Source organism: Eumetopias jubatus, unplaced genomic scaffold, assembly GCF_037043125.1.
Source record: "Eumetopias jubatus isolate StellerSeaLion01/CBP00866 unplaced genomic scaffold, mEumJub1_p1.0 scaffold_124, whole genome shotgun sequence".
Lineage (NCBI taxonomy): Eukaryota > Metazoa > Chordata > Mammalia > Carnivora > Otariidae > Eumetopias > Eumetopias jubatus.
In genome coordinates this window covers 82,625-98,116 of record NW_028274930.1, presented here as the reverse complement: position 1 = coordinate 98,116, position 15,492 = coordinate 82,625, and positions in this window count along the sequence as shown.

Sequence of the window (15,492 nt, the reverse complement as noted above, 5' to 3'; positions counted from 1 at the left end):
GTGTCCGTGCAGGCATAAAGGCACCCACTCCACTCGAACAGGCAACCCTGGAGGGAAACCCTTCCCCCTCTTCAAGTAGCCTTTCCTTCAGACTCTAGGCCCTTGGCCGCGAGGGTGTATGGGAGCACGGCCAGGGATTCTGGGGCATATTCTGAGGGAGACTCGGGATGGGGCCGAAGGCGGAACACGACTCCCCCCTTGTCTCAGGGAGCCGGCCCGGCGGCCCCGCTTCCCTTGAGGTTTGAGGGCTAGCGGACTTACTCGAAGAAGCAGCTGTGTAGAGGGACCGTGTGGAAGCTAAACTAGCGTCACTCTTGCTGAGGGTGGAAGCTCTTCCAGTGGGTGTGCGTGAAAGTCAGGGCAATGATCCCACCGTCCCGGGATGCGTGCGTGAGAGCACTGCAATGAGTCCCAAACTATTTCCTGAGTGAGACTCTGGCTGCGGCAGAACGCAGGACTCGACTCCCCGCTTGTTTCAAAAAGCAGGCCTGCAATTCTGCCGGCAGCTCTAATTGCTAGCGAAGAAACTCGAAGCAGGACCCGTGTGGAGAAACCGTGCTTTAGCTAGCGCCGACCTGTCTGAGGGAGGAAGGCGGGTACAGTGTACCGTGTGTGAGCGCCTCGCGCTCGGCTCCCGTTCGTAAAAGCGAGGGAGAGGCAGGCTGGTGTGGAAGGCAAGCACCCCTCGACTCGGCTCTTGGTACATGAAGCGCACACGACCCCTCGAGGTGTGGTTGGAACTCTCAGTGCTCAACCCTGTCTTGAAAGAAACAAGCTCATAAGGAAGGCTACTTGCCCCTCACCGAGTCTCTCCTCAGCGCAGCCTCATTTTCAACCGTGCTGGTGTGTCAACCTGGGGAGTGGATCCCGGCAGAACTTCCAGGGAGAAAGAGGCAGTGGGCCCAAGGCACCTCTCGACTCAACTCCTATTTCGCGAGCAGGCCTGTGAAAGAACGCTGCTCTGGAACACACTGTTGTTTGGGGAGGAGAGCACAGCCGAACCATGTGTGTCTGGAGTCCTCTTTAGGAACCCAGCCACTTACCACGAGGAATCCAAAGCTAGAGTTACCGAAACATAGCTTGCATTGCTCGTCTTGAAGCTGGAGAGTTGTGACAGGGTTCGAGGATGAGAGACGCGGGAACGGTTCCCGTCCGTCACACAGAGTGAGAAACAGGAGCGTGCAGCACGCAGCTCTCACCCTCTTCTTGTTTCATGACGCCACTCGCCTGGCCCCGTGTGTGCGTGCAGGTATAAAGGCAGCCACTCCCCTCGAACAGACAACCCTGGAGGGAACCCGTTCTCCCTCTTCAAGTAGCCTTTCCTGAGACTGCAGGCCCTTGGCCCCGAGGGTGTGTGGGAGCTCGGCCAGGGCTTCTGGAAGCATATTCTGAGGGAGACTTGGGATGGGGCAAAAGGCAGAACACGACTCGCCCCTTGTCTCAGGAAGCCAGCTCTACGGCCCCGCTTTGCCTGGAGGTGTGATGGCTAGCTGACTTACTCAAAGAAGCAGCAGTGTAGAGGGACCGGGTGGTTGCTACACTAGCGTCACTCTTGCTGTCGGTGGAAGCTCTTCCAGTGGGTGTGCGTGAAAGGCAGGGCAATGATCCCATCTTCCCGGGTGCGTGCGTGAGAGCACTGCAAGTGAGTCCCACACCGTTTCCTGAGTGAGACTCTGGCTGCGGCAGAACGCAGGACTCGACTCCCCGCTTGTTTCAGGAAAGGAGGCCTGCACTTCTGCCGGCAGTTTTAATTGCTAGAGAAGAAACTCAAAGCAGGACCCGTGTGGAGAAATCGTGCTTTAGCTAGCGCCGACCTCTCTGAGGGAGGTAGGCGGGTACAGTGTACCGTGTGTGAGAGCCTCGCGCACGGCTCCCGTTCAGAAAAGCGAGGGAGAAGGAGGCAGGTGCGGAGGGCAGGCACCCCTCGGCCCGGCTCTTGCTACCTGAAGCTCACAACACCGCTCGAGGTGTGGTTGGAACTCTCAGTGCTCAACCCTGCCTCGGAAGAAACAAGCTCATAAGGAAGCCTACTTTCCCCTCACGGAGCCTCTGCTCAGAGCGGCCTCCATGTCAACTGTGCTGGTGTGCCAACCTGGGGAGTGGATCCCGGCAGAACTTCCAGGGAGAAAGAGGCAGTGGGCCCAAGGCACCTCTCGCCTCAATTCCTATTTCGCGAGCAGACCTGTGAAGGAAGGCTGCTGTGAAACACCCTCTTGTTTGGGGAGCGGAGCACAGCTGAACCCTGTGTGTCTGCAATCCTTACGGACCCAACCACTGAACACGAGGAATCCAAGCGATAGAGTTACCGAAACTTAGCTTGCATTGCTCCTCTTGAAGCTGGAGGGATTTGACAGGGTTCAAGGACGAGAGACTCGGGAACGGTTCCCGTCCGTCACACAGAGTGAGAAACGGGAGCGTGCAGCAGGCAGCTCTCACCCTCCTCTTGTTTCATGAAGCCACTCGCCGGGCCCCGTGTGTTCGTGCAGGCATAAAGGCACCCACTCCACTCGAACAGACAACCCTGGAGGGAAACCGTTCTCCCTCTTCAAGTAGCCTTTCCTTCAGACTCTAGGCCCTTGGCCGCGAGGGTGTATGGGAGCACGGCCAGGGATTCTGGGGCATATTCTGAGGGAGACTCGGGATGGGGCAGAAGGCAGAACACGACTCGCCCCTTGTCTCAGGGAGCCGACCCGGCGGCCCCGCTTCCCTTGAGGTTTGAGGGCTAGCGGACTTACACGAAGAAGCAGCTGTGTAGAGGGACCGTGTGGAAGCTAAACTAGCGTCACTCTTGCTGAGGGTGGAAGCTCTTCCAGTGGGTGTGCGTGAAAGGCAGGGCAATGATCCCATCGTCCCGGGGTGCGTGCGTGAGAGCACTGCAAGTGAGTCCCAAACTATTTCCTGAGTGAGACTCTGGCTGCGGCAGAACGCAGGACTCGACTCCCCGCTTGTTTCAAGAAAGCAGGCCTGCACTTCTGCCGGCAACTCTAATTGCTAGCGAAGAATCTCGAAGCAGGACCCGTGTGGAGAAACCGTGCTTTAGCTAGCGCCGACCTGTCTGAGGGAGGAAGGCGGGTACAGTGTACCGTGTCTGAGACCCTCGCGCTCGGCTCCCGTCCGTAAAAGCGAGGGAGAGGCAGGCTGGTGCGGAAGGCAAGCACCTCCCGACTCGGCTCTTGCTACCTTAAGCTCACACCAGCCCTCGAGGTGTGGTTGGAACTCTCAGTGCTCAACCCTGCCTTGAAAGCAACAAGCTCATAAGGAAGCCTACTTTCCCCTCACCGAGCCTCTCCTCAGCGCAGCCTCATTTTCAACCGTGCTGGTGTGCCAACCTGGGGAGTGGATCCCCGCAGAACTTCCAGGGAGAAAGAGGCAGTGGGCCCAAAGCGCCTCTCGACTCATCTCCTATTTCGCGAGCAGGCCTGTGAAAGAAGGCTGCTCTGGAACGCCCTCTTGTTTGGAGAAGAGAGCACAGCTGAACCCTGTGTGTCTGGAATCCTTAGGGACCCAGCCACTTACCACGAGGTATCAAACGATAGAGTTACTGAAACTGAGCTTGCATTGCTCGTCTTGAAGCTGGAGGGATTTGACAGGGTTCGAGGACGAGAGACTCGGGAACGGTTCCCGTCCGTCACACACAGTGAGACACAGGAGCGTGTAGCAGGCAGCTCTCACCCTCCTCTTTTTTCATGAGGCCACTCGCCTGGCCCCGTGTGTGCGTGCAGGCATAAGGGCAGACACTCCCCTCGAACAGACAACCCTGGAGGGAACCCGTTCTCCCTCTTCAAGTAGCTTTTCCTGAGACAGCAGGCCCTCGGCCGCGAGGGTGTGTGAGAGCATGGCCAGGGCTTCTGGAAGCATATTCTGAGGGAGACTCGGGATGGGGCAGAAGGCAGAACACCACTCGCCCCTTGTCTCAGGAAGCCAGCCCTGCGGCACACCTTTGCCTGGAGGCCTGATGGCTAGCCGACTTACTCGAAGTGGCAGCAGTGTAGACGGACCGTGTGGGCGCTAGAGTAGCGTCACTCTTGCTGCCGGTGGAAGCTCTTCCAGTGGGTGTGCGTGAAAGGCAGGGCAATGATCCCATCTTCCCGGGGTGCGAGCGTGAGAGCACTGCAAGTGAGTCCCAAACCGTTTCCTGAGTGAGACTCTGGCTGCGGCAGAACGCAGGACTCAACTCCCCACTTGTTTCAGGAAAGCAGGCCTGCACTTCTGCCGGCAGCTCTAATTGCTAGCGAAGAAACTGGAAGCAGGACCCGTGTGGAGAAACCGTGCTTTAGCTAGCGCCGACCTCTCTGAGGGAGGAAGGCGTGTATAGTGAACCGTGTGTGAGAGCCTCAGGCACGGCTAGCGTTCGTAAAAGCGAGGGAGAAGCAGGCCGGTGCGGAAGACAGGCACCCGTCCCTCGTCTCTTGCTACCTGAAGCTCACACCAACCCTCGAGGTCTGGTTGGAACTCTCAGTGTTCAACCCTGCCTTGAAAGAAACGAGCTCATAAGGAAGCCTACTTTCCCCTCACCGAGCCTGTCCTCAGCGCGGCCTCCTTCTCAACCGTGCTGGTGTGCGAATCTGGGGAGTGGATCCCGGCAGAACTTCCAGGGAGAAAGAGGCAGTGGGCCCAAGGCACCTCTCGACTCAACTCCTATTTCGCGAGCAGGCCTGTGAAGGAAGGCTGCTCTGGAACACACTGTTGTTTGGGGACGAGAGCAGAGCTTAACCATGTGTGTCTGGAATCCTTATGGACCCAGCCACTTACCACGAGGAATCCAAGAGCTAGAGGTACCGAAACTTAGATTGCAATGCTCGTCTTGAAGGTGGAAGGATTTGACAGGGTTCGAGGACGAGAGACTCGGGAACGGTTCCCGTCCGTCACACAGAGTGAGAAACAGGAGCGTGCAGCAGGCAGCTCTCACCCTCCTCTTGTTTCATGAAGCCACTCGCCTGGCCCCGTGTGTGCGTGCAGGTATAAAGGCAGCCACTCCCCTCGAACAGACAACCCTGGAGGGAACCCGTTCTCCCTCTTCAAGTAACCTTTCCTGAGACTGCAGGGCCTTGGCCGCGAGAGCGTGTGGGAGCTCCGCCAGGGCTTCTGGAAGCATATCCTGAGGGAGACTTGGGATGGGCAGAAGGCAGAACACGACTCGCCCCTTGTCTCAGGAAGCCAGCCCTGCGGCCCCGCTTTGCCTGGAGGTCTGATGGCTAGCTGACTTACTCAAAGAAGCAGCAGTGTAGAGGGACCGGGTGGTAGCTACACTAGCGTCACTCTTGCTGGCGGTGGAAGCTCTTCGAGTGGGTGTGCGTGAAAGGCAGGGCAATGATCCCATCTTCCCGGCGTGCGTGAGCGAGAGCACTGCAAGTGAGTCCCAAACGTTTCCTGAGTGAGACTCTGGCTGCGGCAGAACGCAGGACTCGACTCCCCGCTTGTTTCAGGAAAGGCACCTCTGCTTTCAGGTCTAATTGCTAGCGAAGGAATTCGAAGCACGACCCGTGTGTAGAAACTCTGCTTTAGAAACTGACGACCTCGCTGAGGGAGGAAGCCGACTCCTGTGTACCGTGGGTGAGAGCCTGGCGCACGGTTCCCGTTCAGAAAAGCGAGGGAGAAGGAGGCATGTACGGAGGGCAGACATCCCTCGGCCCGGCTCTTGCTACCTGAAGCTCACACCACCCCTCGAGGTGTGGTTGGAACTCTCAGTGCTCAACCCTGCCTTGAAAGAAACAAGCTCATAAGGAAGCCTAATTTCCCCTCAAGGAGCCTCTGCTCAGAGCGGCCTCCATGTCAACTGTGCTGGTGTGCCAACCTGGGGAGGGGATCCCGGCAGAACTTCCAGGGAGAAAGAGGCAGTCGGCCCAAGGCACCTCTCGACTCAACTCTTAGTTCGCGGGCAGACCTGTGAAGGAAGGCTGCTGTGAAACACCCTCTTCTTTGGGGAGCAGAGCACAGCTGAACCCTGTGTGTCTGCAATCCTTACGGACCCAGCCACTGAACACGAGGAATCCAAGCGATAGAGTTACCGAAACAGCTTGCATTGCTCGTCTTGAAGCTGGAGGGATTTGACAGGGTTCGAGGACGAGAGACTCGGGAACGGTTCACGACCGTCACACCGAGTGAGAAACAGGAGCGTGCAGCAGGCAGCTCTCACCCTCTTGTTTCATGAAGCCACTCGCCTGGTCCTGAGTGTGCGTGCAGGTATAAAGGCAGCCGCTCCCCTCGAAGAGACAACCCTGTAGGGAACCCGTTCTCCCTCTTCAAGGAGCCTTTCCTTCAGACTCTAGGCCCTTGGCCGCGAGGGTGTATGGGAGCACGGCCAGGGATTCTGGGGCATATTCTGAGGGAGACTCGGGATGGGGCCGAAGGCGGAACACGACTCCCCCCTTGTTTCAGGGAGCCGGCCCGGCGGCCCCGCTTCCCTTGAGGTTTGAGGGCTAGCGGACTTACTCGAAGAAGCAGCTGTGTAGAGGGACCGTGTGGAAGCTAGACTAGCGTCACTCTTGCTGAGGGTGGAAGCTCTTCCAGTGGGTGTGCGTGAAAGTCAGGGCAATGATCCCACCGTCCCGGGATGCGTGCGTGAGAGCACTGCAATGAGTCCCAAACTATTTCCTGAGTGAGACTCTGGCTGCGGCAGAACGCAGGACTCGACTCCCCGCTTGTTTCAAAAAGCAGGCCTGCAATTCTGCCGGCAGCTCTAATTGCTAGCGAAGAAACTCGAAGCAGGACCCGTGTGGAGAAACCGTGCTTTAGCTAGCGCCGACCTGTCTGAGGGAGGAAGGCGGGTACAGTGTACCGTGTGTGAGCGCCTCGCGCTCGGCTCCCGTTCGTAAAAGCGAGGGAGAGGCAGGCTGGTGTGGAAGGCAAGCACCCCTCGACTCGGCTCTTGGTACATGAAGCGCACACGACCCCTCGAGGTGTGGTTGGAACTCTCAGTGCTCAACCCTGTCTTGAAAGAAACAAGCTCATAAGGAAGGCTACTTGCCCCTCACCGAGTCTCTCCTCAGCGCAGCCTCATTTTCAACCGTGCTGGTGTGTCAACCTGGGGAGTGGATCCCGGCAGAACTTCCAGGGAGAAAGAGGCAGTGGGCCCAAGGCACCCCTCGACTCAACTCCTATTTCGCGAGCAGGCCTGTGAAAGAACGCTGCTGTGGAACACACTGTTGTTTGGGGAGGAGAGCACAGCCGAACCATGTGTGTCTGGAATCCTCTTTAGGAACCCAGCCACTTACCACGAGGAATCCAAAGCTAGAGTTACCGAAACATAGCTTGCATTGCTCGTCTTGAAGCTGGAGAGTTGTGACAGGGTTCGAGGATGAGAGACTCGGGAACGGTTCCCGTCCGTCACACAGAGTGAGAAACAGGAGCGTGCAGCACGCAGCTCTCACCCTCTTCTTGTTTCATGACGCCACTCGCCTGGCCCCGTGTGTGCGTGCAGGTATAAAGGCAGCCACTCCCCTCGAACAGACAACCCTGGAGGGAACCCGTTCTCCCTCTTCAAGTAGCCTTTCCTGAGACTGCAGGCCCTTGGCCCCGAGGGTGTGTGGGAGCTCGGCCAGGGCTTCTGGAAGCATATTCTGAGGGAGACTTGGGATGGGGCAAAAGGCAGAACACGACTCGCCCCTTGTCTCAGGAAGCCAGCTCTACGGCCCCGCTTTGCCTGGAGGTGTGATGGCTAGCTGACTTACTCAAAGAAGCAGCAGTGTAGAGGGACCGGGTGGTTGCTACACTAGCGTCACTCTTGCTGTCGGTGGAAGCTCTTCCAGTGGGTGTGCGTGAAAGGCAGGGCAATGATCCCATCTTCCCGGGTGCGTGCGTGAGAGCACTGCAAGTGAGTCCCACACCGTTTCCTGAGTGAGACTCTGGCTGCGGCAGAACGCAGGACTCGACTCCCCGCTTGTTTCAGGAAAGGAGGCCTGCACTTCTGCCGGCAGTTTTAATTGCTAGAGAAGAAACTCAAAGCAGGACCCGTGTGGAGAAATCGTGCTTTAGCTAGCGCCGACCTCTCTGAGGGAGGTAGGCGGGTACAGTGTACCGTGTGTGAGAGCCTCGCGCACGGCTCCCGTTCAGAAAAGCGAGGGAGAAGGAGGCAGGTGCGGAGGGCAGGCACCCCTCGGCCCGGCTCTTGCTACCTGAAGCTCACAACACCGCTCGAGGTGTGGTTGGAACTCTCAGTGCTCAAACCTGCCTCGGAAGAAACAAGCTCATAAGGAAGCCTACTTTCCCCTCACGGAGCCTCTGCTCAGAGCGGCCTCCATGTCAACTGTGCTGGTGTGCCAACCTGGGGAGTGGATCCCGGCAGAACTTCCAGGGAGAAAGAGGCAGTGGGCCCAAGGCACCTCTCGCCTGAATTCCTATTTCGCGAGCAGACCTGTGAAGGAAGGCTGCTGTGAAACACCCTCTTGTTTGGGGAGCGGAGCACAGCTGAACCCTGTGTGTCTGCAATCCTTACGGACCCAACCACTGAACACGAGGAATCCAAGCGATAGAGTTACCGAAACTTAGCTTGCATTGCTCCTCTTGAAGCTGGAGGGATTTGACAGGGTTCAAGGACGAGAGACTCGGGAACGGTTCCCGTCCGTCACACAGAGTGAGAAACGGGAGCGTGCAGCAGGCAGCTCTCACCCTCCTCTTGTTTCATGTGGCCACTCGCCGGGCCCCGTGTGTTCGTGCAGGCATAAAGGCACCCACTCCACTCGAACAGACAACCCTGGAGGGAAACCGTTCTCCCTCTTCAAGTAGCCTTTCCTTCAGACTCTAGGCCCTTGGCCGCGAGGGTGTATGGGAGCACGGCCAGGGATTCTGGGGCATATTCTGAGGGAGACTCGGGATGGGGCCGAAGGCAGAACACGACTCGCCCCTTGTCTCAGGGAGCCGGCCCGGCGGCCCCGCTTCCCTTGAGGTTTGAGGGCTAGCGGACTTACACGAAGAAGCAGCTGTGTAGAGGGACCGTGTGGAAGCTAAACTAGCGTCACTCTTGCTGAGGGTGGAAGCTCTTCCAGTGGGTGTGCGTGAAAGGCAGGGCAATGATCCCATCGTCCCGGGGTGCGTGCGTGAGAGCACTGCAAGTGAGTCCCAAACTATTTCCTGAGTGAGACTCTGGCTGCGGCACAACGCAGGACTCGACTCCCCGCTTGTTTCAAGAAAGCAGGCCTGCACTTCTGCCGGCAACTCTAATTGCTAGCGAAGAATCTCGAAGCAGGACCCGTGTGGAGAAACCGTGCTTTAGCTAGCGCCGACCTGTCTGAGGGAGGAAGGCGGGTACAGTGTACCGTGTCTGAGACCCTCGCGCTCGGCTCCCGTCCGTAAAAGCGAGGGAGAGGCAGGCTGGTGCGGAAGGCAAGCACCTCCCGACTCGGCTCTTGCTACCTTAAGCTCACACCAGCCCTCGAGGTGTGGTTGGAACTCTCAGTGCTCAACCCTGCCTTGAAAGCAACAAGCTCATAAGGAAGCCTACTTTCCCCTCACCGAGCCTCTCCTCAGCGCAGCCTCATTTTCAACCGTGCTGGTGTGCCAACCTGGGGAGTGGATCCCCGCAGAACTTCCAGGGAGAAAGAGGCAGTGGGCCCAAAGCACCTCTCGACTCAACTCCTATTTCGCGAGCAGGCCTGTGAAAGAAGGCTGCTCTGGAACGCCCTCTTGTTTGGAGAAGAGAGCACAGCTGAACCCTGTGTGTCTGGAATCCTTAGGGACCCAGCCACTTACCACGAGGTATCAAACGATAGAGTTACTGAAACTGAGCTTGCATTGCTCGTCTTGAAGCTGGAGGGATTTGACAGGGTTCGAGGACGAGAGACTCGGGAACGGTTCCCGTCCGTCACACACAGTGAGACACAGGAGCGTGTAGCAGGCAGCTCTCACCCTCCTCTTTTTTCATGAGGCCACTCGCCTGGCCCCGTGTGTGCGTGCAGGCATAAGGGCAGACACTCCCCTCGAACAGACAACCCTGGAGGGAACCCGTTCTCCCTCTTCAAGTAGCTTTTCCTGAGAGAGCAGGCCCTCGGCCGCGAGGGTGTGTGAGAGCATGGCCAGGGCTTCTGGAAGCATATTCTGAGGGAGACTCGGGATGGGGCAGAAGGCAGAACACCACTCGCCCCTTGTCTCAGGAAGCCAGCCCTGCGGCACACCTTTGCCTGGAGGCCTGATGGCTAGCCGACTTACTCGAAGTGGCAGCAGTGTAGACGGACCGTGTGGGCGCTAGAGTAGCGTCACTCTTGCTGCCGGTGGAAGCTCTTCCAGTGGGTGTGCGTGAAAGGCAGGGCAATGATCCCATCTTCCCGGGGTGCGAGCGTGAGAGCACTGCAAGTGAGTCCCAAACCGTTTCCTGAGTGAGACTCTGGCTGCGGCAGAACGCAGGACTCAACTCCCCACTTGTTTCAGGAAAGCAGGCCTGCACTTCTGCCGGCAGCTCTAATTGCTAGCGAAGAAACTGGAAGCAGGACCCGTGTGGAGAAACCGTGCTTTAGCTAGCGCCGACCTCTCTGAGGGAGGAAGGCGTGTATAGTGAACCGTGTGTGAGAGCCTCAGGCACGGCTAGCGTTCGTAAAAGCGAGGGAGAAGCAGGCCGGTGCGGAAGACAGGCACCCGTCCCTCGTCTCTTGCTACCTGAAGCTCACACCAACCCTCGAGGTCTGGTTGGAACTCTCAGTGTTCAACCCTGCCTTGAAAGAAACGAGCTCATAAGGAAGCCTACTTTCCCCTCACCGAGCCTGTCCTCAGCGCGGCCTCCTTCTCAACCGTGCTGGTGTGCGAATCTGGGGAGTGGATCCCGGCAGAACTTCCAGGGAGAAAGAGGCAGTGGGCCCAAGGCACCTCTCGACTCAACTCCTATTTCGCGAGCAGGCCTGTGAAGGAAGGCTGCTCTGGAACACACTGTTGTTTGGGGACGAGAGCAGAGCTTAACCATGTGTGTCTGGAATCCTTATGGACCCAGCCACTTACCACGAGGAATCCAAGAGCTAGAGGTACCGAAACTTAGATTGCAATGCTCGTCTTGAAGGTGGAAGGATTTGACAGGGTTCGAGGACGAGAGACTCGGGAACGGTTCCCGTCCGTCACACAGAGTGAGAAACAGGAGCGTGCAGCAGGCAGCTCTCACCCTCCTCTTGTTTCATGAAGCCACTCGCCTGGCCCCGTGTGTGCGTGCAGGTATAAAGGCAGCCACTCCCCTCGAACAGACAACCCTGGAGGGAACCCGTTCTCCCTCTTCAAGTAACCTTTCCTGAGACTGCAGGGCCTTGGCCGCGAGAGCGTGTGGGAGCTCCGCCAGGGCTTCTGGAAGCATATCCTGAGGGAGACTTGGGATGGGCAGAAGGCAGAACACGACTCGCCCCTTGTCTCAGGAAGCCAGCCCTGCGGCCCCGCTTTGCCTGGAGGTCTGATGGCTAGCTGACTTACTCAAAGAAGCAGCAGTGTAGAGGGACCGGGTGGTAGCTACACTAGCGTCACTCTTGCTGCCGGTGGAAGCTCTTCGAGTGGGTGTGCGTGAAAGGCAGGGCAATGATCCCATCTTCCCGGCGTGCGTGAGCGAGAGCACTGCAAGTGAGTCCCAAACGTTTCCTGAGTGAGACTCTGGCTGCGGCAGAACGCAGGACTCGACTCCCCGCTTGTTTCAGGAAAGGCACCTCTGCTTTCAGGTCTAATTGCTAGCGAAGGAATTCGAAGCACGACCCGTGTGTAGAAACTCTGCTTTAGAAACTGACGACCTCGCTGAGGGAGGAAGCCGACTCCTGTGTACCGTGGGTGAGAGCCTGGCGCACGGTTCCCGTTCAGAAAAGCGAGGGAGAAGGAGGCATGTACGGAGGGCAGACATCCCTCGGCCCGGCTCTTGCTACCTGAAGCTCACACCACCCCTCGAGGTGTGGTTGGAACTCTCAGTGCTCAACCCTGCCTTGAAAGAAACAAGCTCATAAGGAAGCCTAATTTCCCCTCAAGGAGCCTCTGCTCAGAGCGGCCTCCATGTCAACTGTGCTGGTGTGCCAACCTGGGGAGGGGATCCCGGCAGAACTTCCAGGGAGAAAGAGGCAGTCGGCCCAAGGCACCTCTCGACTCAACTCTTAGTTCGCGGGCAGACCTGTGAAGGAAGGCTGCTGTGAAACACCCTCTTCTTTGGGGAGCAGAGCACAGCTGAACCCTGTGTGTCTGCAATCCTTACGGACCCAGCCACTGAACACGAGGAATCCAAGCGATAGAGTTACCGAAACAGCTTGCATTGCTCGTCTTGAAGCTGGAGGGATTTGACAGGGTTCGAGGACGAGAGACTCGGGAACGGTTCACGACCGTCACACCGAGTGAGAAACAGGAGCGTGCAGCAGGCAGCTCTCACCCTCTTGTTTCATGAAGCCACTCGCCTGGTCCTGAGTGTGCGTGCAGGTATAAAGGCAGCCGCTCCCCTCGAAGAGACAACCCTGTAGGGAACCCGTTCTCCCTCTTCAAGGAGCCTTTCCTGAGACTGCAGACCCTTGGCCGCGAGGGTGTGTGGGAGCTCGGCCAGGGCTTCTGGAAGCATATTCTGAGGGAGACTTGGGATGGGGCAGAAGGCAGAACACGACTCGCCCCTTCTCTCAGGAAGCCAGCCCTACGGCCCCGCTTTGCCTGGAGGTGTGATGGCTAGCTGACTTACTCAAAGAAGCAGCAGTGTAGAGGGACCGGGTGGTAGCTGCACTAGCGTCACTCTTGCTGTCGGTGGAAGCTCTTCCAGTGGGTGTGCGTGAAAGGCAGGGCAATGATCCCATCTTCCCGGGTGCGTGCGTGAGAGCACTGCAAGTGAGTCCCACACCGTTTCCTGAGTGAGACTCTGGCTGCGGCAGAACGCAGGACTCGACTCCCCGCTTGTTTCAGGAAAGGAGGCCTGCACTTCTGCCGGCAGTTTTAATTGCTAGCGAAGAAACTCGAAGCAGGACCCGTGTGGACAAATCGTGCTTTAGCTAGCGCCGACCTCTCTGAGGGAGGTAGGCGGGTACAGTGTACCGTGTGTGAGAGCCTCGCGCACGGCTCCCGTTCAGAAAAGCGAGGGAGAAGGAGGCAGGTGCGGAGGGCAGGCACCCCTCGGCCCGGCTCTTGCTACCTGAAGCTCACACCACCGCTCGAGGTGTGGTTGGAACTCTCAGTGCTCAAACCTGCCTCGGAAGAAACAAGCTCATAAGGAAGCCTACTTTCCCCTCACGGAGCCTCTGCTCAGAGCGGCCTCCATGTCAACTGTGCTGGTGTGCCAACCTGGGGAGTGGATCCCGGCAGAACTTCCAGGGAGAAAGAGGCAGTGGGCCCAAGGCACCTCTCGCCTCAATTCCTATTTCGCGAGCAGACCTGTGAAGGAAGGCTGCTGTGAAACACCCTCTTGTTTGGGGAGCGGAGCACAGCTGAACCCTGTGTGTCTGCAATCCTTACGGACCCAACCACTGAACACGAGGAATCCAAGGGATAGAGTTACCGAAACTTAGCTTGCATTGCTCATCTTGAAGCTGGAGGGATTTGACAGGGTTCAAGGACGAGAGACTCGGGAACGGTTCCCGTCCGTCACACAGAGTGAGAAACAGGAGCGTGCAGCAGGCAGCTCTCACCCTCCTCTTGTTTCATGAGGCCACTCGCCTGGCCCCGTGTGTCCGTGCAGGCATAAAGGCACCCACTCCACTCGAACAGGCAACCCTGGAGGGAAACCCTTCCCCCTCTTCAAGTAGCCTTTCCTTCAGACTCTAGGCCCTTGGCCGCGAGGGTGTATGGGAGCACGGCCAGGGATTCTGGGGCATATTCTGAGGGAGACTCGGGATGGGGCCGAAGGCGGAACACGACTCCCCCCTTGTCTCAGGGAGCCGGCCCGGCGGCCCCGCTTCCCTTGAGGTTTGAGGGCTAGCGGACTTACTCGAAGAAGCAGCTGTGTAGAGGGACCGTGTGGAAGCTAAACTAGCGTCACTCTTGCTGAGGGTGGAAGCTCTTCCAGTGGGTGTGCGTGAAAGTCAGGGCAATGATCCCACCGTCCCGGGATGCGTGCGTGAGAGCACTGCAATGAGTCCCAAACTATTTCCTGAGTGAGACTCTGGCTGCGGCAGAACGCAGGACTCGACTCCCCGCTTGTTTCAAAAAGCAGGCCTGCAATTCTGCCGGCAGCTCTAATTGCTAGCGAAGAAACTCGAAGCAGGACCCGTGTGGAGAAACCGTGCTTTAGCTAGCGCCGACCTGTCTGAGGGAGGAAGGCGGGTACAGTGTACCGTGTGTGAGCGCCTCGCGCTCGGCTCCCGTTCGTAAAAGCGAGGGAGAGGCAGGCTGGTGTGGAAGGCAAGCACCCCTCGACTCGGCTCTTGGTACATGAAGCGCACACGACCCCTCGAGGTGTGGTTGGAACTCTCAGTGCTCAACCCTGTCTTGAAAGAAACAAGCTCATAAGGAAGGCTACTTGCCCCTCACCGAGTCTCTCCTCAGCGCAGCCTCATTTTCAACCGTGCTGGTGTGTCAACCTGGGGAGTGGATCCCGGCAGAACTTCCAGGGAGAAAGAGGCAGTGGGCCCAAGGCACCTCTCGACTCAACTCCTATTTCGCGAGCAGGCCTGTGAAAGAACGCTGCTCTGGAACACACTGTTGTTTGGGGAGGAGAGCACAGCCGAACCATGTGTGTCTGGAGTCCTCTTTAGGAACCCAGCCACTTACCACGAGGAATCCAAAGCTAGAGTTACCGAAACATAGCTTGCATTGCTCGTCTTGAAGCTGGAGAGTTGTGACAGGGTTCGAGGATGAGAGACTCGGGAACGGTTCCCGTCCGTCACACAGAGTGAGAAACAGGAGCGTGCAGCACGCAGCTCTCACCCTCTTCTTGTTTCATGACGCCACTCGCCTGGCCCCGTGTGTGCGTGCAGGTATAAAGGCAGCCACTCCCCTCGAACAGACAACCCTGGAGGGAACCCGTTCTCCCTCTTCAAGTAGCCTTTCCTGAGACTGCAGGCCCTTGGCCCCGAGGGTGTGTGGGAGCTCGGCCAGGGCTTCTGGAAGCATATTCTGAGGGAGACTTGGGATGGGGCAAAAGGCAGAACACGACTCGCCCCTTGTCTCAGGAAGCCAGCTCTACGGCCCCGCTTTGCCTGGAGGTGTGATGGCTAGCTGACTTACTCAAAGAAGCAGCAGTGTAGAGGGACCGGGTGGTTGCTACACTAGCGTCACTCTTGCTGTCGGTGGAAGCTCTTCCAGTGGGTGTGCGTGAAAGGCAGGGCAATGATCCCATCTTCCCGGGTGCGTGCGTGAGAGCACTGCAAGTGAGTCCCACACCGTTTCCTGAGTGAGACTCTGGCTGCGGCAGAACGCAGGACTCGACTCCCCGCTTGTTTCAGGAAAGGAGGCCTGCACTTCTGCCGGCAGTTTTAATTGCTAGCGAAGAAACTCGAAGCAAGACCCGTGTGGAGAAATCGTGCTTTAGCTAGCGCCGACCTCTCTGAGGGAGGTAGGCGGGTACAGTGTACCGTGTGTGAGAGCCTCGCGCACGGCTCCCGTTCAGAAAAGCGAGGGAGAAGGAGGCAGGTGCGGAGG